The following is a 24,654-nucleotide window of genomic DNA, read 5'->3' on the forward strand; positions in this document are numbered from 1 at the left end:
AGAATCAAAGTTAACTTAGATTGTTCAAAGCATTTATATGCCAGCAGTTTCAATTCTGCCTCTAGAAGGGAGGAAGGGGACAAAATGCCATATTTAATCCATCACAAGGAGGAGGGCACTCGAAGTGAAACTAAGGGTTTTTAGCTAAATTCTAAGGAGGAACATTGTGTTTGCAAGCTGGAGTGCACAAAGTGAGGGAAAGAGTAGCATGAGATGTGGCTACCCCAGGAAAATCCATGGTCTACAGGATTGGGGGACTTTGTTCTAAATGATATGTTGTTTGTTTGTTTTAGTCTCTAAGCCATGTCAGACTCTTTGTGAACTCATGGACTGTAGTCAGCCAGGTTCCTCTGTCCATGTGATTTCCCAGGCAAGAAAACCAGAGTGGGTTGCCATTTCCTTCCCCAGGGGATCTTCCTAACCCAAGGTTCGAATCCAGGTCTCCTGCATGGGCAGGCATATTCTTTACCACTGAGCCACCTGGGAAGCCAATAAATGATATGAAAAGAAGCTATTCAAGGATTTTAGACAGAGAGATCAAATAAATAGATTTTCACTTTTAACCATCCACACTGGCTAGAATGGAAGATGGTTTGACAGGAAGCAGGACTGGTGGTAGAAAGACCATTCAGTAAACTTCTGTGATAATATTGGGGAGGGTGCTTGTTTCTTAGAATTGGGCAGAAAAGTAGAATTGAGAAAAGCATGCTGCCTCAAAACTCACGAAAGTGATATATCAATGGGACCTTCCTGTTGATTAAATGTAAACATACAAATCTGGTTTGAATCACTAGGTGAGTGGTGATTGAATTACTAAGACAGGAAACCTGCAGAAGTAGGTTTGGAGAGGAATAATCGTGAATTCTGCTCTGGGTTCCTTGAGTTTAAGGTCCTGTGAGCTATCTAGATGAAAATGTTATTAAACAATCAGTAATCTACTTGAATGTGGATTTCAAAAGAAAGATCTGGGGCTATAGAATTGGAAAAATTGTGAGTCACGATGGTAATTAAAGCAGTAGATGTGGGTGAGGCCACTTCCTGTTGGGAGAATGCAGCCATAGATGGAAAGAAAATGGGCTAGAATTATTTTTAAAAAATGTTTTACTGTGGTTGCTGTTCAGTTGCTAAGGTGTGTCTGATGCTTTGCGACCCCATGGACTCCAGCACTGGAGAAGGCAATGGCACCCCACTCCAGTACTCTTGCCTGGAAAATCCCATGGACGGAGGAGCCTGGTAGGCTGCAGTCCATGGGGTCGCGAAGAGTTGGACATGACTAAGCAACTTCACTTTCACTTTTCACTTTCACACATTGGAGAAGGAAATGGCAACCCACTCCAGTGTTCTTGCCTGGAGAATCCCAGGGACTGGGGAGCCTGGTGGGCTGCCATCTGTGGGGTCACAGAGTCGGACATGACTGAAGTGACTTAGCAGCAGCAGGACTCCAGCACACCAGGCTTCCCTGTCCTTCACCATCTCCTGGAGTTTGCTCAAACTAATGTCCATTGAATTGATGATGCCATCCAAACATCCCTTCCTCTGTGATCCCCTTCTTCACTTGCCTTTAATGTTTCCCATCGATCAGGGTCTTTTCCAGTGAGTCGGCTCATTGTATCACATGGCCAAAGTATTAGAACTTCAGCAGTAATCAACAAATCACAACTTATAGCAATGAGCTATCATTTTAAACCAGTTATCCTCATAAAAATTGGAAAAGCAAATAATAAGTAATGGTAAAGATATAGGGAAAATAGAATCACAAGGAGCGCTGCTGGGAATTTAGGATGATGTGGGATCAGAGGAAATCTCTAATAATTTCATAAAAGAAAAGCATGCATAAACAGGACTATTCTTAGGGCATGTAGGATGCATATAAATATTTTTGGCAGAACCCTGGGCTAAGTATAAAAAGAAGAAAAATATATTTAAAATTTAAAATTATATTTTAAATATTAAAAATCAAGGAGTCCATGTGAGGTATAGTAGCTTATTGATTATTCAGAATAATGGGTAGAGAAGAGGTATTGAAATATTTGTTTATTTTCTAATTAGGCCATGTGAATACTCTTCATGGTGTCCAAGCACTATTTCTTCTTGGTCAGATCTGACAATAATCTATTCAAGTTCCTTATTGTCAAATATGTTGTTTCTGGCCAGTTTCTTACCTCCTGCCACAGAAGAGGGGCAACATTGTCATTACCCACATGGCTATTTGGAATTAAAACAACAAAAGCAGACAGCTTCTTAAAAAAAAAAAAAAAAACAACCTTCTTGCCTCTGCAATTACATAATTTCAGTTATTTAATGCTGATGTAAGAGTTGGACTGTGAAGAGGGCTGAACGCCGAAGAATTGATGCTTTTGAACTGTGGTGTTGGAGAAGACTCTTGAGAGTCCCTTGGACTGTGAGGAGATCCAACCAGTCCATTCTAAAGGAGATCAGTCCTGGGTGTTCTTTGGAAGGAATGATGCTAAAGCTGAAACTCCATTACTTTGGCCACCTCATGCGAAGAGTTGACTCATTGGAAAAGACTCTGATGCTGGGAGGGATCGGGGGCAGGTGGAAGAGGGGACGACAGAGGATGAGATGGCTGGATGGCATCACTGACTCGATGGACGTGAGTTTGAGTGAACTCCGGGAGTTGGTGATGGACAGGGAGGCCTGGCATGCTGTGATTCATGGGGTCGCAAAGAGTTGGACATGACTGAGCATCTGAACTGAACTGAACTGAATGCTGGTTTCATAATTACTCATACATTCTGCTCTCCATGAATACTGAATTTCAAAGACTATCTCAGTGTCACTTCATTGATAATGACCACAAATAAATGACCACCTAAATTGGGCAGGAAAATATGAAAGACAATTTATCCTATTTTCATGTTAAATTTCATTTTGAGGATTTTATACCAGTACCATTCTCTCAAAGAATGTCCATCCTTCGTCTGTCACTGCTTTAGACCAGAGACCATGATGCCATCTAATTGACTGCAGATGAGAGAAGATACAGATTAGAAAGGCCTGTTAGAATTGTGAACCAGAAGTTTAGATCGCCAAAGCTCTTGGAGGAGATGGGCCCAGCCAACCGTGGAAGACTGAATGACAGGAAGAGCCTGTGAGGAAGTCAAGTGACCAGTCTGGGTGCCAGCAGAGGGGGAGGGAGAGAGCTGGGGACGGCAGAGAATAAAGGATGGGTGCGATCACTTCTGCTGCCTTAGAGAATCTTCCAAAATTAGTGCGTCAACACCATTCTGGCAACCCAATTTCAGGGAACTTGGGCCCACAGGCCTTGGGGAGACCTATAGATGTGAATACTAGAGCTCCCTAGAGCAATTAATTAGCCCCACATGTAGGGTAGAGAGTCAGAAACAGCCCCAAAGGGGAGAAATAGGGAATGGGATCCACATAGATCACTGTCCAGGATCAGGGCACCCCCGAAAGTGCTCTGCCAGCGTGGTATGTCCCAGGCACCATAGGGGTACTTAGAGCATTTCAAGAAAGTTCTCCAGAGCACAGCAGTGCCTGGAGTCTGGAGTCCAGGACAGGAGCCCCTGGGCCTAAGGCTAGGGTCATTACTATTGAGTGAGGGTGTTCACTCCAGTTGTGGTTTTAGAGGGTTACAGGTAAAATAAGATTCTGTAACAATGCAATAGAAAGTGGCCCAAATAGGAGCAGATGCCCATCCAGTAGCCTGGTGTATCATATACATCTGGGGAATTACTCCCTAGTTTGTAGGTCTCGCCAAGAAGGACTCTAGGTCACTGCCATAGCAACTTCCCACTTCAGAGAGAGTTGCTTGGGTGCAACCTGATGGTTCCTGATCTTCATCCATATGAAAAAGCACTGTTTCCTGGGGCTTCTCTGAAGCTGCAGGAAGGTGTGCCTTGGGGAATCCTTCAAGGTCAGTCCCAAAGTGTGGGGGAATTAGTGCCTGTGAGGCTCCAGTTGGCCAATGGAGGACAAAAGCCAGTGGATAAATACATGCTTCCCACTTCCCTTCCCCGGACAGAGAATTCCGAGATGCATTTCATACAATTTCTAAGTCTAAGGGATCATGGGCACATCATAGGGTCAGTGATGATGACTCAAAAACAGATCTATGCATTGACTTTCTTCACTCTTCCTGTCCCTGGCACCAGCAGTCTGGGATCATTCTCAAATAAACCACCTGGAGAATCCCAGGGACGGGGGAGCCTAGTGGGCTGCCATCTATGGGGTCACACAGAGTTGGACACGACTGAAGCAACTTAGCAGCAACAACACAGAAGCTTTTGTCTCAAGTTTCCCTTCAGAAGAACACAGGCTAAGACACATGCACAAATTAAAAAACAAACAAACAAACACAATGTTGACTGAAGAGGATAAGAAAGAATGAGATACATAGTACTATATTGCTTATGGAAACTAAAAGTCATACATACACATAGGGAGCTATATATATATTCTATATATATATACACACACACATGTATTTATAGAGAGACGTATATATTAATAGATATATGTTTTATATATTCATGTTTGTTTATATAATGTTTTATATGATTACATATAACTTTATATATACATACATATATGTATATATATACACGTGTATGTGTGTGTATATTCATATATATAGGATACAATTGTGTGTATATGTATGATACAATTAAAACAGAGTATATACTTTTGAGGGGGGAATGAAAGGAATTTGAAAATAAAGGAGAGGGGAATAAGATCAAACAAAAACAGACTTATAATGATACCAAATTCAGACCTGAAAAATTATTTACTCAATTCAGTATCCCTGAGGTTACATCATGTTATGGAAACAGAGATTAAGAAGCAGAAAGATAGGAAAACATGGACACGTCTCAAACAAAGGAGGCTACTTTATACCATAAAATGTCCTTTAGCAGCTTCATAACTGTGAGGAAGGAAATACATCTGATATGAATGGGAGCGACATGGGCTCTTCTGGATGCCATCACATCCGAGCTTCTCAGCCAGCCTTCTCTCTTTACCAAGACACCAGTTCTCATGCTTAAGCACCCGCTAGTCTTTGGTTTACACTCTGGCCTTGGCGAAAATGTAGAATGGGTATATTGCTGCCCTCCAAAGCCTAACCATCCACTCCATCCCATTTTATTTATTTCATCTGCTTCTGTACTGTTTGCACTTGACTTGCTGAAAACATTGCTTGCTGAGGTTAGCAGACAGGACAAGGAAAAGAGACTTCCTGTCCTGAAATTAGCTGTGCCACTTTGCTTCCTCACACATAAGCATTCTGAAGTTTCACCCAGCCTCTCTGGGTATTTCAAGAATGACTATAATTATTTTGCCAGCATTTTTCAAATTTGCATTTGTTCTGCTTTTTTTTCTTAATGTGTGAAGTGTTATCAGAAAAAGAGAAATCTTTAAGACAAATGTGGGCTTTGTTTCCTGCTGTTGGGTGAGTTGCCCAAATTCCAAGTGCTCTTTGGTTAGATTTCCTGGCTGAGAAGGCAAGTCTGGTGGTTGGTTTGGCACAGATGCTACTTCCAAGAAAATGAAGGAAACTTCTAATCAGGAAAGATAACAGGACTTCCTATTCCTGAATCTACTCAGTGAGAGATGACATGGAGGGAAGATGTATAATTTACAACAGCTGAATTATCCTTTGTAATTTATCCTTTCCCCAACACATTAAAGCCTTTTTCCATCACCCAAATGAAGGGAAGCAGGGTAGGGGTGGGGGTGCGGGTGCTCCCTTCAGTCACAGGTGTGAACAGCATGAGCAGGTGAGCAGAGAGATGAAAAATCCAAACTTGGGCACGACTATTCCCCAAGACAACCTGCCTCTGGGCATGGGGCTGCTGTCAAGCCCGCAGATGCTTTTCAGGGTGATCCCTGGCTCCAATCACTCATGTTTCTTGTCCTTAAAATTTCATGTCATAGCTAAAAATGTATGTTTCAAAAAATTCCTTCAGCCCATTTAAAATTAGAGTTTCCCTGCTAAAAGGCAGGTGACATTCAATTTCAATAAGCTTGCTTGAAGCATTTCAGGCTTGCCTCATAAATCCACTACCCACCCCACTCCAGGGAACACTAGACACTTTACAGAGACAACTAGGAATGGCAGAAAGAATAATAGTTTGTAGGGGAAGGTGCTCCCGTAAATCTCATCTTTGCTGCTTATGAGCTGTATGAACATAGACAAATTTTAAAACTCCTATGAGACTCACCATGGCTATAAAAGTGAACCTGGTACTATCTATGCCTCTTAACACATAGCAGACTGCCAGGCACACAGTAGGGTATTTGACCATTCTTTCTTTCTTCTTTCCTACTATTCTCCCTGCCTTAATACCTAGAAGTTGAAGCCTTCAGTCCTGTTGACTGAAAGCTCATCTAAACTATTCATGATTCAGTTTCTTATTTTCTCTCTCCCTCTTAAACTTTTTCAAATAAATTCTTTATCCATTACTTTTATGAGGGGGCATGAAATCTTTCAGTACTAAAAGAAAATGAGTACTCAACGTTAAGAATTTTTAATAGACTATGCCTTTTACAAGTCATAGATACTATGCAGAGGGTACTATAGTAATTATAAAAGTTCTTCTACAATACACCAGTTGAGGACTGTAATATTCCTTTTCTTTCTTTGTTTTCTGTTTTGTTTTCCTCTCCCCCAAATTTAATCTTCTTGGAGGCTCCACTTTCCTGGCTAAGAAAAAAATGCCACTTTGTCATTAAGGTGCCTGCATTCCTACCTTTCTTTTATGAAAGAAGAATTCTGGGCTTATACGGCCAGGCCAGGGCCAGACTCTGCACCTACAGTGTCGCCCAGCAGCATGAGGCTCCAACCATCTGCAGGCACTGGGGCTCTGAGTAAGCCTTGCCCCTCAGACTGTACTGCAGAAACCTTGGAGCCTCTGTGTACCCTTGTCTAAGTCTTGCCACATTCTGGGGGTGCTCACAGTCCCTACCTGGATTGACAAAATCTTGCTATGAAGGGGAAGTTCTCCAAATTCTCTCTTCTAAAGTTGGCACACACCTACGTCTTACAATTCTAGACTTTTCTCTCTAAATCTAAAGTCTGCATGGAGGTTGCCTTTTGGGTAATGCCTAATCCGTTTTGGGTCAGCTGGCACAAGCTAATATTCCTTGAAGGCAAAGTTCTCATCATCTAAGAAACAAAACATACTTACATTTTGAGGGGGTGGAATAGAGAAATTTCCTTCCATCCCTAGCTTTTCCTTCTGACCCTTTAAGCAAGAAGATAATGCAAAAGTTAGTTTCCCAGTGGAAGATGACCATTTTCTGAGCACCTCTTTAGTGTGTTGTTTTATTGGCAGGAAAGTGACCTTAATATATGGCCTCTGATCCTCTTATCAAACTTCTTGGTATTATTTTTCTCAATATTTTAAAGTTGAGGACATTGCAGTTCAGAGACTTGTAGTGACTTGGGTGTGCGTGGTATGTTCAGTTGCTCAGTCGTGTCCAACTCTTTGTGACCCCATTGACTGTAGCTCACCAAGCTCCTCTGTCCATGGAATTTCCCAGGCAAGAGTACTGGAGTGGGTTGCCATTTCCTCCTCCAGAGGATCTTCTCAACCCAAGGATCAAACCTCGCCTCCTGCGTCTCCTGCATTGGCAGGCAGATTCTTTACCATTGCGCCACCTGGGAAGCCCTTTTAGTGACTTACTACAGTTCAAAAAGCTAGTATAGAATGGAGCAAACATGTAAACACAGAATTGCCTAATTTTAAAAATTGCAATCACTCTGCTACCTGATGCTATAGTCCAATCAGGGAATCATGATGCCTGTCATTCTTTTAATGTAATGTTTAATGAACACATTACAGTATCAGTGGCAGAAAGTTATTACCTCAGGTGGGAGACTTTTACATTACTTTGGACAGAAATTCACAGCCAGCAGCTTGGACATACACCCTAGTTTTAGCAGACTTCACTTGAAAGCAATATGACCATAACTATATTAGAGGAAAGTGTAATCAAAGGAAAGAAAAATAAATAACGAATAGTTAATGTGTTCTAAAATAGTTTTTCAACAGCTCCTCAAGAGTGGCTAAATTATTGTTGAATAGAGAATCTCTCTGGACTACGCATGCGTCCCATTGCCTTTTGATGGACTGGCCCACCTAGGGTACATTCTTGTACAGTTTCTTTGCTGTCGGCACTTCTGACTTGGTTTGCCATACAGTCAAGTTGGCATGTTGGTCTGTCTGATGAGTATATCCTCAAAGATCTAAATGATCCATGTGGAGCTCTGAGCACCTGAGATCACAGGACTAGATCAAGTATGAAGTACTGGTCAGAAAACTGAAATTAGGTAGGCTGCAATCTTGGTTCTACTACCAGGTTGTATTACGCTGATTAATCACTGAGTATTTCTAAGCCTCAGTTTATAATCTGTAAGGCGATGGTAATAATAACATTGACTTCATAGGATGTGAGGGTAGTATAGGGTAATGAATGTAATTTATACTGACACCTTGATCATTGTATGTTAACTGCGGGGAAAAAAAAAGGCATATATTACTACAGCTATTTGGTAGTAATTTCAATAGCAATTTACCTTATTGGGCATGTCTTCTTCTTTGGGTATATGCCCTCTGTTTTGGATAAGCATTCTTTTTTCCTGGACACTGCCCTAGAAATAGCTCTCCCTTGGAGCTCTATGTAGAATGTAGCTCATTGGCTTCTCAAATATCATACGTTAAATGAAGACCTGTTTTCACTACAAAGTTGACATCTTGTCTCTGCTGGAGGGAACTTCTGTGCAGCTCTAATCAAGGGTCATTGACTTGGTCTTTCCTGATAGTTCGAATGTACATTGTCTTCAAACCCTAATTAAAAGACTATAAAGGGATCCCCCTTCCCCAAAAGAATGAATTGTATGGCTCTCTTGAAGCTGTCAAAATTTTCCTCAGTTCTTTGTTCATTCCAGAGAGGCACTGGGGCTCATTATGCAAATTTAATTGACTTATACACAACCCAAATCACCTTAGCTTATACTAATGAGTTCTAGATAAGAAAGAATGGACATAAAACTGCATCAAGGGTATTTAGGGAAAACTGCCCAGCTGAAAGAATAATGAGATAAATGGTACAGGAAAACTATGGAGAGAGATTTAAAATAATGTATTACAGCTTCAATCATTTTTGAAAACTAGATTCACCCACTAATGTGTGGAGCATCTGAACTATGTGTGTGAGCAAGAAACCTTGCTAGGGGGTGGTCTTGGTTAGAAGAGGGGATTTTGTATCTCCAGAACCCGTTTTAGGGCAAGAGAGTCCCACATTCTACCCCTAAACCTGTGAAGTTGGTGACTAGAGATGTCAGTGAAATGATTTCACTGTACTGAACAGAGGTGAGGATTGCTGAAAGCATTGATTCTTCCTGAACCAGATAACTCTTCACCAAACTTATGAGCCATCCCAGCCTTACAGGATTTCAGACCTAAGTGAAAGTGTTCAGCTCTCAAAAAAGCATGAGGAGCACTGCTAAATTTGCAGTAAAAGAATACAGAATTTTCAGGACTCTGCCCCTTCAGGAGTTCTCAAATTGGAGGTCTGTTTTTATGCCCTTTTCAGAATTTATTAGGCAGGCTTCAATTTCTAATGAAAAAAAATCCATCTCATTCATAGTTTAAACAAACACTTATTATTGAATGAAGTTTGTGCCGAAATGGTGTTAAACGATCTAAAACTAGTCCACAGGGTAAAGAAACAAACTGTAGTCTGAGTTTCCAGGAATGACTCCTAAGGCCACATTTCAAAACTGGGTCATCAGAGTGCTACTGCTTCTATTGACAGAAAGCTGTAGAATCAGGAAGACATTGAGAACAACTTCTGGGTCCAGAATGACATTGCCTCAGCTACAGTCCACTCTGAACGCATGACTGAGTCCTGCCTCCGTCCTCATCTGACTCCTTCACATGCAGGCCTCAAAAGAGAGAATCTGTTTGTCAGGACCTAAAGCATACCTGGGAGCCCTAGCTGCAAGGAGATTGCTAGAAATAGAGGTTTTAGCTTGTCAGCCTCTGTGTACTAGGAGGCGACCACAGTGTGTACCGAATGAATGAGCAAGTTCATAGTCTCTGCCAAACTGCCACTGAAAATCCCAGATGGTCCTGATCTTACAGTCTGATTCCAAGAAACAAGGGAGGGAAACTCTGCTGTCTTAAGGGAAAGATGGTGTGGGGGTGAAACGAACCCATGCAGGTCTGAGGGGCCCCTGTCCTCATGTGGACACGAAGAGGAGTCAGTCCAGAAGCCATCCTTCTTGTTTTGTAACATCTGCTTCTCTCCAAGTTGGCCCTATTCCTGAAATTGTAGTGGTGACTTTTGGAGTGTTTATCATGGCTGAAAAAGATGAATTTAACTGTCATACCCCAGAAAGTGGTCTTTCTAGGGGTTTTTTCAGAGGTATTTGCAGGAAAGCATGTTTAGCATAGGAAAAGCGGGCGGGGGGAGGAGTTGCAGACAAGCACTATAACCCTGTGATTATTTTCTCTTTTAAGATTAAATGAAACTAATCAGTTTCAAAATAGAAGTGGATCATTAAAGAGCATCAGATAAGTTTGTAATTATAATAAGACAGTAGAGAAACATCTTATATGAAGGTTTCATTCTAAAGCCAACTCATAAAATAAAAATTGTATAGTCAAATTAAACCTCAAATTTTCTAAATTGCCTATAAAATAGCATGTGACATGTTTGTGTGCATGCAGACCTGGAGTTTATGAACCTTAAGATTCATATCCACTGGGCTAGCCTAAAAGAAGGCATCAAAGAAGAGGTGATATGGAGATGTCTGGACATTCTGACTGCTGTCCTTTGGGAAAACGAGCAAAGGCTTAGACATGAATGTGGGTTAGAAAGAGAACTTTAAAATGTTCCTGGTGGCCTGCAGAGATCCCTCAAATTGTTGTTTTTTATTAAGAACACTGATTGTAATTTATGTTACTGTTTGTTATTATGAGGACCGATCAATACAAAAGAGTTACATCATAGAAGGGGCACAAATTCAGCTCTAAAAGTATCACAGGCTTATGGAAAGGCACAACTATCTAGAATAGACCCATGGACTGTAGCCCGCCAGGCTCCTCTGTCTGTGGGATTCTCCAGCCATGAAGACTGGAGCAGGTTGCCATTTCCTTCTCCAGGGGATCTTCCCCACCCAGGGATTGAACCCGTATATCCTGTGTTGCAGGCAAATTCTTTACCATCTGAGCCACCCACCAGGGAAGCCCAATTTAGAATACAGATGAAACTTTAAAAGTTTGGATACCATTCCTGATTCTATCATTAATAATGACCTTAGAACAAATCATTCTCTTTTCCATTCATCTTAGTTTTTCTTCTGAGAAATAAGGTGGTAGCCACAGCTTCCATGACCTAATATGAGAGTGAATTTTCTAACCCTTCTGCCTGAAAAACCTTCTCCAGTCTGGAATTTCACCAGGCTGCTCCACAACTTTTAGTTCTTATTTCAGTCCTTACCGCTTCAGGTGATCTCCCAATTTACCCTGTAGGACAAGCAAAACTACCTCTATTGAAGTTCGAACTGTTTAATTGTTCATCTTTTGTTCCTCTTCACTATTGAAAGTTCCTTGTCATTTTAGCTGTCTCCCCATTGCCGGGTACAATGCTTGGTTAATTATAAATGCTCAGTAAGCATATGCTCGAGGAATATAAGATGAAACAATAGAATCTTAGGAATGGAAAGTAATAATTTTAAATTTGAGATTCAGATTTGGCATCTCCTTATAATAGTCTTGATATACGGATTCCAGACTTTTCTATTTAATAAAATGAAAGCCCACATTCTCGTACAACTTGCTACTTTATCCTTAAATTAAATGAATAGGGACTGCCTCTGACTTAAAAGTATATATCCAAGATTTTATTAAGCATATTTTAGTTGTGTTCTAGTTAAGACCTTGTCCTTGACTTCAAACTGTTATATTTTTAAAAGATTTATTTATGTATTCTTGGCTGTGCTGGGTCTTCGCTGCTGTGTGCGGGCTTCTCTCTAGTTGCAGAGAGCATGGACTGCTCTTCATTGCTGGGCGCAGGCTTCTCTCTAGTTGCAGAGAGCATGGACTGCTCTTCATTGCTGGGCGCAGGCTTCTCTCTAGTTGCAGAGAGCATGGACTGCTCTTCATTGCTGGGCGCGGGATTCTCACCACAATGGCTTCTCTCGTTGCCCAGCACAGGCTCTAGGTGTCCAGGCTTCAGTAGTTGCTGCACGTGGGCTCAGTAGCTGTGGCTCCCAGGCTTAGTTACTCTGAGACATGCGGGGTCTTCCCAGAGCAGGGTTTGAACTCGTGTCCCTGGCACTGGCAGGCAGATTCTCAACCACTGGACCACCAGGAAAGCCTGCCCCTGATTTCAAGAAACTCTTAATTTAGTAGAGAAAACAAACATGAAGACAAGTATTTTAAAATTTATATTTACCAAACATGACATCATTAAGAACTGAGGTCTATGCTGTGAGACCAGGGGTTTGCCTAAATTGATGACTTGTGGTGCACTGAGTGATGATGAGCATATTATGAGTAAAGGTCTGCCAGACAGCATTCCAGATGTATCACAGCGGAGTAAGTCTTAACAGTGCCTATTATATGCTAGGCGCCAGTCTAAGAAATTTTCATTATGAAATCATTTAATACTGACGTACCGTGGCAAGGTTGGTACTGGGACAAGAGAGGCTAACTAACATGCCCAGGCTCCCACAGCTGGTGACAGTCTGGCTGCTGAGTTTGCATTCTTCACCCCCATGCCATGCTGCAGGAGAGAAGTGCTTTCCCATGGGAGCTTCATAAGAGTACATGTCAGCTGCTTGAATTCTGCTATTATTTAGGCAAAAGCAAAATAGAAAAGCAGTATCTAGAACTAAATATATGTAGACTCAGTGTGTATGTGTGTATAGAGATTAATATTAGTATTATACCACTTAGTGATTAATATAAGAATTTTTCCAACATTATAACTCCACTTATACCCCTTCCTTCCTTTATACTCTTGTTATGATTTAATATATATAATAGATATGTCTCTTATATATGTATAATCCTCTAGATTATTTATCATAATATTTAAACCCCTGCCTGCTAATGCTTACATCCATTCCTCTGCTTTTACTGGAAGAGTTAAAAACCAAAGGTATAAAAGGCCTGGTTTTACAAAATTATTTTTCTCATTGTTTATCTCCATTTTCAAAAAAAATATGGATTATATTTTGTTAAGACTCTGGGTTCTATTGCCTATATCTGAGGACTCAGAAAAGTCTTATTCTAACAAGTAGTTAAATTGCTTGTGACTCCACTTGGACTGGTAGAAGCTTGGTTTTTAAACTTCGCTAAGGTGGATCTATTTTAGTTTTGTCCTTAATCCTAGTGTGACTGGCTTAGGCCTCAAGTAGTACTCCCAAGCCTTGTGAAGTTTCAATAAAAAGCTGAGAGTCTTTACCTAACTTTACCAAGTCTCTCTAACTTGATGAGACCCCAACTCCTAATTCAGTCTTCCATGTACTGGGCAGCTCTGGAATCCCCATCAGCCCTCTAGTGCTTTAAACTCCTGTCGCCCTAAAGCACTAGGTGACTTGCCTCACAGGGACTCCATGCAAGGTCTGAAGCATTTGAAGGGAATTTATATGCCAACTTAGGGACTTCTCCCTCTGTGATTTCCTTCTTTTAAGGTATCCCCCCACCACCACCACCTCTCAATTCCCAGCCTCTCTGCATCCTGAGACTTTATCTGCTTGTACGTCAGGGTAATCAAACGGTGTCGCTTTGCCTGATCCAATCCATCCATGACTGGGAGGACTGGCGGTTTCCTTGAGGAGAAAAGCTCTATCACCTTGATCTCACCCACTGTGGTTTCCCTCTGTAATGAGTTGAGCCCCCTTGAGTTTCTACGTGATTTTGCTCATGCTCCAGTACTTTCAGACATCTTTTTAAAGATAGTTGTTATTAGCAGGAGAATTAATCCAATACAACCTACTCTGCTGGAGAAGGCAATGGCACCCCACTCCAGTACTCTTGCCTGGAAAATCCCATGGATGGAGGAGCCTGGTGGGCTGCAGTCCATGGGGTCGCTAGAGTCAGGCACGACTGAGTGACTTCACTTTCACTTTTCACTTTCATGCATGGAGAAGGAAATGGCAACCCACTCCAGTGTTCTTGCCTGGAGGATCCCAGGGACAGGGGAGCCTGGTGGGCTGCCGTCTATGGGGTCGCACAGAGTCGGACGCGACTGAAGCGACTTAGCAGCAGCAGCAGCAACCTACTCTGCAATTACTGCAAATCAGAACCCAAAGATATATTTTAAAACATGAATTTATTTTATCTAAAAAAAAAAAGAATTCTATTTGTAAGTAACAGAATGGTACAGTGGAAAGAACTGGCTCTGAATCGCTGTTCAAACTGGGATTACATCTATGGCTGCAGGCAGGTTGCTTCGTCTGTATGCTTCATGTTCCTCCTCTCTGAAAATGGCCCTTTCCTTGGAATGCTGTGATTCTCAAAAAACAGTAATTTCTACTCTCATTCCTCAAATGAAGAAGACTGAAGTTAATATAACAATACTGGAGAGACGAGAGACCTGAGAATTAATGCAGATCTCTAGGCTATCTAAAACAAGTGAGAGAGGTATGTGTACTGTGGGTGAAAGAAAGAAGTGAAAGTGTTAATCACTCAGTCGTGTCTGATTCTTTGATACCCCAAGGACTGTCACCTGTTAGCCTCCTCTCTCCATGGAATTCTCCGGCGAGAATACCAGAGTGGCTTGCCATGCCCTTCTCTAGCGAATCTATGTGTACTATAAGAGTCTAATTCACTAAGTTCTAGAAATAGCACTGCATAGCCCTATTTCTCATTTCTTGGACTGGACTTTGCCTCCTTCATGGGAAGAAGAAGGGAGAGATGAAGGTAAAAGTTGCCTTCACCAATAATTTTTAACAGCAAGTAAAGATGTTGCTGCCTGTATAACTGCTCTCGTGTTCACTAAGTCCTCTTTCAGAAATAAGTTAGAGAGAGATAGATATTGGTGGGTTTGGGGGCAAGTATAAGCCACAAAGAAAATTATGATAGTCAGAGGTTTAATTAAAAGAAGAATTATTTTTCTGTTTGGATATATCATGAATTTTTGATTGGTTAAAGCCAATAATTATGCCATGTGACTCCTCTTTTGATCAAAGAGCTGCTTTCCAATCTGTGTATTATGATATTTTTTAATCCTCTTCACTTGTTCCCTTGAAGTAGCTATTTAGTCAAGTATTAGAAAATAGTTTTAACAGCACTGCATATGCGTTAATCGTATTTTACTGCTTGGGGAAAATTCTACTATGAAACATTGAATATTAAATCTTATAAACCAGAATTTGAATTTGTGATCAAATTCACTCTCCTAAAATTTTGAGGCCTTCTGGCCCATGATTATTTTATTTTATCTTTAAATAAAGTAGACATGAAAATAAAACTGAAAGGAAAAGTGGGAACAAAGCATGTAAGTTTTCAGCCTTGTATTTAGGATTTCTGCTTAAGTTTGGGCAGGAAGAGGTCAGAGGACCATGTCAAGGAGTCTGGAGTGGTGACACTCCTGTGTTACAGGAGAATCTTTCCTCCTTTCATTTTTTTTTTTTTTCAGTTATTTCGTATTTTTTATTATAGTGGATTTAGGTTTCTTTTTGAACAATGATGCTTATTTCCTAATAATATAAACAGTCTCTTTTGTTCTTTTTTTTTTAATAGTTTTTTATTTTTTTAATTTTAAAATCTTTAATTCTTACATGTGTTCCCAAACATGAACCCCCCTCCCACCTCCCTCCCCATAACATCTCTGTGGGTCATCCCCATGCACCAGCCCCAAGCATGCTGTATCCTGCGTCAGACATAGACTGGTGATTCAATTCTTACATGATAGTATACATGATAGTTAATTTAATTTTTAATGGAGGATAGTTGCTTTACAATGTCGTATTGGTTTCTGCTATATAACAACATGAATCAGCCATAAGTATAAATATATCCCATCCTCTTTCTTTTATTAACTAAAGAAGGAAAACAGCCAAAGTACCTCTCAAAAATCTTTCCAGGTAAAGGACTATGCTAAATAAATTACAAAATATTGCGTAGAAAGGAAGGTACTCCAGCAGGAGAAATATACCTGTGCAAAAAAATAGGGAGGAAGGTAAGGAATAAAGAATAGAGAACTATCATAAGCTGGGATGATAAAACTACTGTGACACCAAGAAGGTGACGTGTCTTTATATCATGAGAGAAGGTTATGTCAAAGAAAAACAATGGTCTTTATTATCAGACAGCTGGGTGTGAATCTTGATTCTGCCCCATTCTTGGTATAATTATGGAAATTATTTTTGAGTTTTAGTCTTTTCATCTATAAAATAGGAATCACATCCAAAAACTGAATATATTTCAAAGTTATCATGAGGATTAAATTAGTTAATAGATGTGAAAATATGTACCATAGTATCATAGGATGAAATCTCAGTGACTGGAGGGCAGATGAGTAGGTCAGTGACCCAAACTTCCAAATTCACTCTTGGTTAGAGATATCCTCTTGGTATTTTTTTAGAAAGAAAAGCAGAATTCCCACCTCCTGCAAAAAAAATCTTTTTGACTCCACTGTCTATACAAAGGAATTACTTTTTTATCTAATATGTCATTATCCTGTGTGATACAAATACATCACTAAAATTATTTCAGCATTTTATGTTTTTCAATAAACAAGTTCAATTTTCTATTTCTAAATTTTAAAGAGTAGGTTGAAACCCTACTGCTGCAAAGGATATTTTTGAAATCGTGTGTTCCAAAAAGGGTCAGAACTAAACAGATATCTCCTGCTATTAGTGTTCAAATCCTAAGTGATGTTCCAGGTGGTGAAACAATACATGAGCTAATTCCTCCACCCATCCCTTTGATCAAAGCACTGGAAGGGTTAGCAGTAATGTTCACTTGAGATGACCTCATGTAGCCATTTGGGTCATCTATTCTTCAGCTACATTTTACTGAACATATATTGACCCTGTGCACACTACCTTATATAACTATCAAAAATCCTCTGAGGCTGATACTGTTTTCTCTTATTCCTAAGAGAGGCAACTGAGATTTAGTGAGCTAAAGTCACAGGACCAGCAAGATATAGAGCTGGATTTGGAATCAAACCTCTTGCTCATCAAAGCTCTGCTGTTGCAATCAGCCTCCCCAAGTAGATGATCACAGAAATCTCAATGGTTTCTTCTGGGTAAAGAGATCAGAGTAACACACCCTATGTTTGGTGGCTGCACATGGACCCTTTCAAAATTCTGAAAGTTGCAAGCATGTGAAACAGAAGACAGAGGGGTTTTTTTTGGATGAGAATGTAAGACACAAGCCTCCCAAGTGCATGAGTGTGTACATGTGTGGTCACCTGGGTACATCAGGACAGCTCCCAGCTGTGGTGCTTTGACTCTGTGCATTGCTTGTGAGATAGTTGTATACATATACTGACCTCAGGGGCATTTGTTTCTGCACACAGACTCCCCTGTCCCCCAACTTACTTTCCCTAAATCCCACCTGAACACATTGTCTCAAATCCCTGAATCTCTGCCCAGTCCCCCAGCATGAGCAGTCTGAGAGGGTCCTCAAAGTTTGTGGTCTGTGAATGTCTCCTGAACACATTAACCTGAGAAAGGTTTTGTCCACATCATTAAACAAATTATTTCAAGGACAGCTTTTCTCTAGGCAGTAATGGGCAGAACAGACAACAGTAGGTTTTTCAGAGGAAAGAAGGATTGAGAGCTGAATGCAGAGGGAGTACTGCCTGTGTGGGTGGATATGTTTGCTTGCATCCATGCCCTTAGCCTTTCAGGAGGTTTTACTCCCCTTCTTTTTGACCCCACTTCCCAAATATTTCCTGAGAATTTCATGTCATTCTAGGTGATTTTGAAACCAAAGTAACACTGCTGCTGCTGCTGCTGCTGCTAAGTCGCTTCAGTCATGTCCGACTCTGTGCGACCCCATAGACGGCGGCCCACCAGGCTCTGCCATCCCTGGGATTCTCCAGGCAAGGACACTGGAGTGGGTTGCCATTTCCTTCTCCAATGCATGAAAGTGAAAAGTGAAAGTGAAGTCGCTCAGTCATGTCCGACTCTCCACGACCCCCTGGACTGCAGCCCACCAGGCTTCTCCATCCATGGGATTTTCAAGACAAGAGTACTGGAGTGGGTTGCCATTGCCTTCTCCGAAAGTAATGCTAGATACCTCCATATGGTTAACTGGCAAAACTAGATTTTTATAAAAGGAGATTGGAACGGATGAAACTAAGGATAATTTTCTAAAACCTTATGACATAACCATGAAGATAACTGTTTATAGTTAATGGTTTGTTTTATGTAGTCATCCAGTTTCATTCATTCAGAGCCCAATTTGTTGGGGATAAAATAGTGAATAAGACTGCAGTTTTGCCTTCTCATGCAATAACAGTGCAACAGGATACAACCATTAATAATGCAGCAAGCCCTGATAGTTCATAAGAGGGGCATCTAACTCAAGAAGGATAAGGGGAGCTTTTGATGGAGTTGATGAAAATGGACTTAAAAGTTGAATAGGGGATTTACCGAGAAGGAAGCAGTGGGAAGAAATACTGTGGGAGAAGACAGGGAGTTCAGCTTTGCACATGCTATCTTTAAGGCATCTAAGATACATTCTAATAATAGCTAACATTTCCATGGAGAGCTGATAATGTGTCAGACAAGTTTTAAATGTTGTCTCCAATGTTCTCTACAGCCTGAGGAGGTAGATTTTTTTTATCTTCCCTTTTACAACAAGGTTGAGATAAACATTTCTGAGTCATTAGTGTGTTGATGGCCACTGAACCCATGGGAGGGTTTGAGGTTGCCCGGGGGCATAGAGGGGCTTTCCAGTACATAACCCACCTGCCAAAGCAGGAGACGTAAGAGACATGGGTTTGATCCCGGGTTGGGAAGATCCCTTGGTGAAGGGAATGGCTACCCACTCCAGTATTCTTGCCCAGAGAATCCCATGGACAGAGGATCCTGGCAGGCTATAATCCATAGCGTCACAAAGAGTCCAACATGACTGAAGCAACTTAATAAATTAATAAATAAAATAAAGGAGATAGCAGCTGGAGGAAGAAAGAGGGTTCCCGAAATAGTCCGAGGAATATCAAAAAGTAGGGAGAGAATAAACAGCTGAGAAGATGGAGGAAAGGCCAGGAGAGCACCGTGTGATGGGAACAAGGAGAGCGTTCACCTGAAGAAGGCAGGCGTGGCTCTCCCTTCCAGAGGAGAAGTCGGGGCCATCCGGACTCAGTGTGGGGACCGGAAACTGAGGAGAGAACAGAAGTGAGGAAGAAGGGTGACTAAGGAGGCTGGAATTCACTCAAACACCAGGCTGAAAGAGGAGGGAGAGATGGCACTCCAAAGTGGACCTTGGGCCTGGAGATTTTATGGACGTGTATGCATGAGACCATAAAATGATATACCCAGGGTCTGTGAAGAGGGTGGGAGCTGAACCCCAGCAGGGCCAGCTTGGGCTGGAAGGAGTAATGTTTCTTTCACAGAGTAAGACAGAAGGAGCAAAGATTGCCTCTGGATGTGGGTGGGTTTGCATATTCCACAATCTCTGTGACTCCGAATCCTCTGTATTACAGGATTAAACCGAGTAATGAACTCCAGTAAGTCCCCTACTATGAACCTGCAGGTTGTGAGCTTTCAAAGATGCAGATACACATTCCATCAACATCAGGGGTGAGTGAAATTGCAGCTTGCCCTCCGCATCCTGTTGCTGACGATCCTTCAGCTCTACCATCTCTCACCTCCTCTCCCCACTCCAGTCAGTAACTCTTCTTGCCTGTTCACTCGATGCCAGCCCCTGTGTGCCAGCTGTTGGACTATACTACTGTACTTTTCAGGGTACTGTACAGTAAGATTAAAAAAGATTTTTGTGCTTGTTTTTTATGTATTCAGTTCAGTTCAGTCGCTCAGTCGTGTCTGACTCTTTGAGACCCCACGGACTGCAGCACGTCAGGCTTCCCTGTCCATCACCAACTCCCAGGGCTTACTCAAACTCATGTCCATTGAATCCGTGATGCCATCAAACCATCTCATCCTCTGTCATCCCCTTCTCCTCCTGGCTTCAAACTATCCCACATCAGGGTCTTTTCCAATGAGTGAAAAAAGTACTGAAAACCTATTACAGTACAGTGCTATACAGCCAGATGATTTAGCTGGGTACCTAGCCTAACTTTGTCAGATTTACCAACAAATTGGACTTAACAAATGTGCTCTCAGAAGTGAACTTGTTCATATATAGTGGACTTACTATAATCCATCCAAGCTACCACAATCCGATTGAGATTCCTAGACACGCTGAGTTATTTATTTGCTTGTTTAGTCAGTCACATACTAGTTTGTATTTACTTTCAATTGTAAAGAGAGTTTTAAAAAATCAACAATGAGCATAAAATTAACATATTCCACCACTTCATTTATTCATTTTTTCTTTTTGATTTGGTCACTGCTTTTTAATATTGGTAAATGCTCTCAAGATTTCATATTAATCTGTTGAATTTGGAGAGAAGGGGGATGGTGAAGTTTAGTGACTTCAGTGTGGCTCTTGAAACAAACATGTCTACACGATCTTGGATCTTGCTTTGGAATCCTTTTTGTTCAGCACTGAAGTTATTTTTGGGATATCATATGGATTTTTCATTGAAACATCTGTGTTAACTTTTATTATCCCCAGTCCGCTTTGTAGTTTTGGAAACAGATATAAAGAATGAGCAACCCAAAGCAGAGTAATATAGTGGGAAGCATCCTTCATAAGTCAATTGAGGAATTTAATAATCTCTTTAGAAATAAGCTCTGCAGCTATGAGAAAAATGTGTGGGTTAAAGGCCTTCCAATTAAGAAAGGTTTCTCTGTGGATTTATAGGCTGGTGGTTCACTCTTCCTGTTCATGTTGCCATAGCAACTGTCAGGTAGATTTTCTGCTACTTGCTAGGAAGTTGGAAATGTTGAGTCTGGTTGAGCCTTTTCAATTCAGTGAAGCTTAAATGAAATTCTTTGCAAGGAACTGGCATTTAGCCTGGGTCATTTATTCATATCTAGAAGAAAAAATCAATTATAGTAATCAAATGTGCAAATTTTTTATTGGGATTATTTTTGGTACATATTTTGTGCTGTAATCTATTTTTAATGCTGGGGTACTAAAGGTTTGAAGGACTGCAGCTGGCCTCTTCAGTATCTGATGGCTCGTGGCTTTAATTACAGCCTGAGACATGGGAAGGTATGCCTTTCTCTGGTCTACTTTTGCAAGCTGTAATCACCCCTGGTGATATTCAGACGCAAACTAGGTATCCAGGAGACTCATTAGGTGGAGACACCTTTACCACACCAAGTACAATGCACAGCCTTTTATTGTTTTATTTTTTTTGTCCTGTTGGTTATTTGAATTACAGCCTGGGAAATAAATCATTGATATTCCATTATTTAAACTTCCTGTGAGTACAGTATCTTCATTTTCCCTTCAGATTCAACCCACTTGGGTTCATCTCACTACAGTTCATGTCAGCCCACACTGAGTAATGTGTGACAGCTGCATATAGAATGGTGTCCTTTAATCTTTTTTAAAAAATCAAGCATGTAGGTGGGCAAAGTGAGCACACTTGCCCTTGCTCCTTACATAACACACCGAATCTGCCACAGGAAGGAAAGACATTGATGGGGCATCTCTTAGCTTGTTCTTTTGTTAGCATCTTTGCTCATTGGCACAGAAACAGCAACTTCTACAAGAAATAAGTCACAGTCCTTATTTCACACTGAGATGCTATTTATATACCAGCTCCCCTGTGGACATTTCTTATAAGATATATCATTTACCACAATGGCTTTGGATGTATATTTCAGTTCGTTTTATCCCATCTCTCGTCTTTTCCCTTGTCATTTGTACCTCACACCTTTGACTATTATTTTGAGAATTCATATTGTATTCTACAGTGGATGATTGGTGAAAAATACAAATCAAACTAAGAGAAAAAGAAAGGGAGGAAAATTCTTTTTTTTTAATGTCTGAGCTGAAATGTCTTTTACTTACTTGCCTTGCTTTGTCTTATTTTCATCCTCTTCGGTCTAGAAACCACGTTTTCTTCCATTAAGCTAAATAAAAACTTTCTGAGGAGAGCAATTGGAGTTGAAGGAAGCTCCCTCTTCAGTCGCTATACTGGAAAGTGGAAATGAAGTTGCTCAGCTCTGCTCTCAACTTTATTTACTCTAAACGGTGGGCAATTTCCTCCTAAAATAAATCGTACTTGGAGTTGCAGGGCTCCATCAGAAGAAGATGCACTTCTACCCAGAAGCTGAGAGACAGAGAAAAGTGAGGTTCTGAATGTCTGTCAGGATTTAGAGAGCAGGAGAGCCATTCTGGGTAAAATAAAGAAGTGAGAGCATCTTGCTTTGGGGGAGCAGCAAGGATTACATTTTGGCTGTCACTCTTCTGGAGGAAAAAGCAAAGCTCTCTCTGCTGCTGGTGTTTGTACATTGGAGCTGAGCTTTCTCCCACCCCCTCTCTTTCCTCCCTGGCAGCTGAAGAAAACCAGCCCCTCTGGTCCAGCTCTCGGCTAGCCCAGGCACCCACTTACGGGATGCAGGACAAATGGTCGAGGGGGTCACTGATCCTTCTCACACTGTTCCCTGGCTGAACAGGAATTTCATTCAGCAGGGCCAGGGGGCGGCAGGGGGGCGCGCTTCCAGGTCCTCCTTATGGTCCTGGATTTCAAGGTCCCTCTGCCCAGTCCCAGAGGCCAGGGCGCCCTCTACTTGTCCAAAGCCTTCAGGCCAGCCTGAATGGTCTCCTAGACCTCAGATCAACTTTGGCTTCACAGTAAGACAGTATCCCTGATACTGCTTCTTGCTTCTGACTTTTCTCTGGCTGACAGCAAGTGTTCTACCCCATGGTACCAAGCTGAGCCAGCCCCTGGGCTAAGATAATCTCTCTTCTCCTCATCTTTCTATCACCCTCATCATCCATCCAGTTCTGGTTTGCTTCCTTCCTTTATTTGGGACTGTCCTTCCAATTCTTCTGCTCTGGGCCAGCTCCTCCCTCATTTTCTCTGAGCCATGGAAGGCACAGGAGTCCTGGCACCAAACCCTGGTCAGGTGTCTATTTCCTGCATCTTGGGCCACCACCTGCTTCACTGCTCCCCCTCCACCCACACTGGGGCTTTGCTTATATAAAAGTGCAAATTTTAGTAAGTTTCTCTCATTAGTTCTACAAACTTCTGTCAGATGTATCTCCTTTCAGAGCGCTGAAAGGATTAATTGGAGAACTTAGGCCAGTTGTTTAACTTCTCTCAGCCTCAGTTTCTACATCTGTGAAATGGGTACAACTATACATAAATCATAAGTTCATGAAGATTAAATTAGTTCATGCATGTACAGTCTGTAGGAGGTACTCCAAAATATTCACTTACTACTGTCACTATATTTTTTGGGTTGCAAGGTGCTCAAGTGTTATAATTCTACAGACAGATGTTTGAATCTCATATCCACTATTCATTGCCTATGTGACCTTGAAGTGAAGTGAAGTGAAATCGCTCAGTCATGTCTGACTCTTTGAGACCCCATGGATTGTAAGCTACCAGGCTCCTCTGTCCATGGAATTTTCCAGGCAAGAGTATTGGAGTGGGTTGCCATTTCCTTCTCCAGAGGATCTTCCCAGCCCAGGGATCGAACCTGGGTCTCCTGCATTGCAGGCAGACGCTTTACCGTCTGAGCCACCAGGGAAGCCCTAATGTGACCTTGAGTAGATGTTAAAACTCCAGTGAACCCATTTCCCTTTTCGTAAGATGAGGAAAATCACTGCCTCCCAAACCAGTTGGGGTATTTACCAATTGAGGGTTGTGTGCCATGTCTGGTGCCATGCCCACCTGACAATAATAATAATAAATAAGACCCTCCCCTCCTTCAGCATGTTTATTTTATAAAACTTTATTAACTGTCACTTTCATTTTAACTCCCCATTGTATACCAAAACACTGATTCATAATCTCCTCCTATCATACTGTCTCCTTCTTCTCTCATTCTTGAGGGCTTCCCTGGTGGCTCAGACAGTAAAGCGTCTGCCTGCAATGTGGGAGACCCAGGTTCGATCCCTGGGTTGGGAAGATCCCCTGGAGAAGGAAATGGCAACCCGCTCTAGTACTCTTGCCTGGAAAATCCCATGGATGGAGGAGCCACATAGGCTACAGTCCATGGGGTCACAAAGAGTTGGACATGACTGAGCCACTTCTCTTTCTTTCTTTCTTTCTTCTCTCATTCTTAGGGAAATCTGTTTCTTCTATGACACAAATCTTAGAATGAAAGAAGACAAGCAATGTACCCTCCAGCTCCAGCACCCTTACAATGCGGGATGAATCTTTTTAAGAGGCTGCTTCCAAAAGAGGAGTGTATCTGCTCACTGGGTTAGGATGGCAGGTGGTGAAGAAACCGTGTTGTACTTTGGTATGGGGAATGGAGATGAAGAGAGTTGTCTTCTAAGCACCCATGCCCTAAGGAGCCCTCTCTTCATTCCAAGCATGACGTTTTCCTGCCCACAGGGCTGTGAAGCTATGGGGGTGTTCTGTGTTCAATTTTTTTTGACA

General features: G+C 41.6%; 1 non-coding gene across 1 annotated transcript; it reads right to left on the reverse strand.

Moving 5' to 3' along the window:
* Positions 1-23,725: 23,725 nt before the first annotated feature.
* On the reverse strand, positions 23,726-23,797 carry TRNAC-GCA (transfer RNA cysteine (anticodon GCA)). The gene has a single exon. It is a non-coding gene; the product is annotated as a tRNA-Cys (tRNA).
* Positions 23,798-24,654: the final 857 nt, after the last annotated feature.

This window comes from Budorcas taxicolor, chromosome 13 (assembly GCF_023091745.1).
Source record: "Budorcas taxicolor isolate Tak-1 chromosome 13, Takin1.1, whole genome shotgun sequence".
NCBI classification, from domain to species: domain Eukaryota; kingdom Metazoa; phylum Chordata; class Mammalia; order Artiodactyla; family Bovidae; genus Budorcas; species Budorcas taxicolor.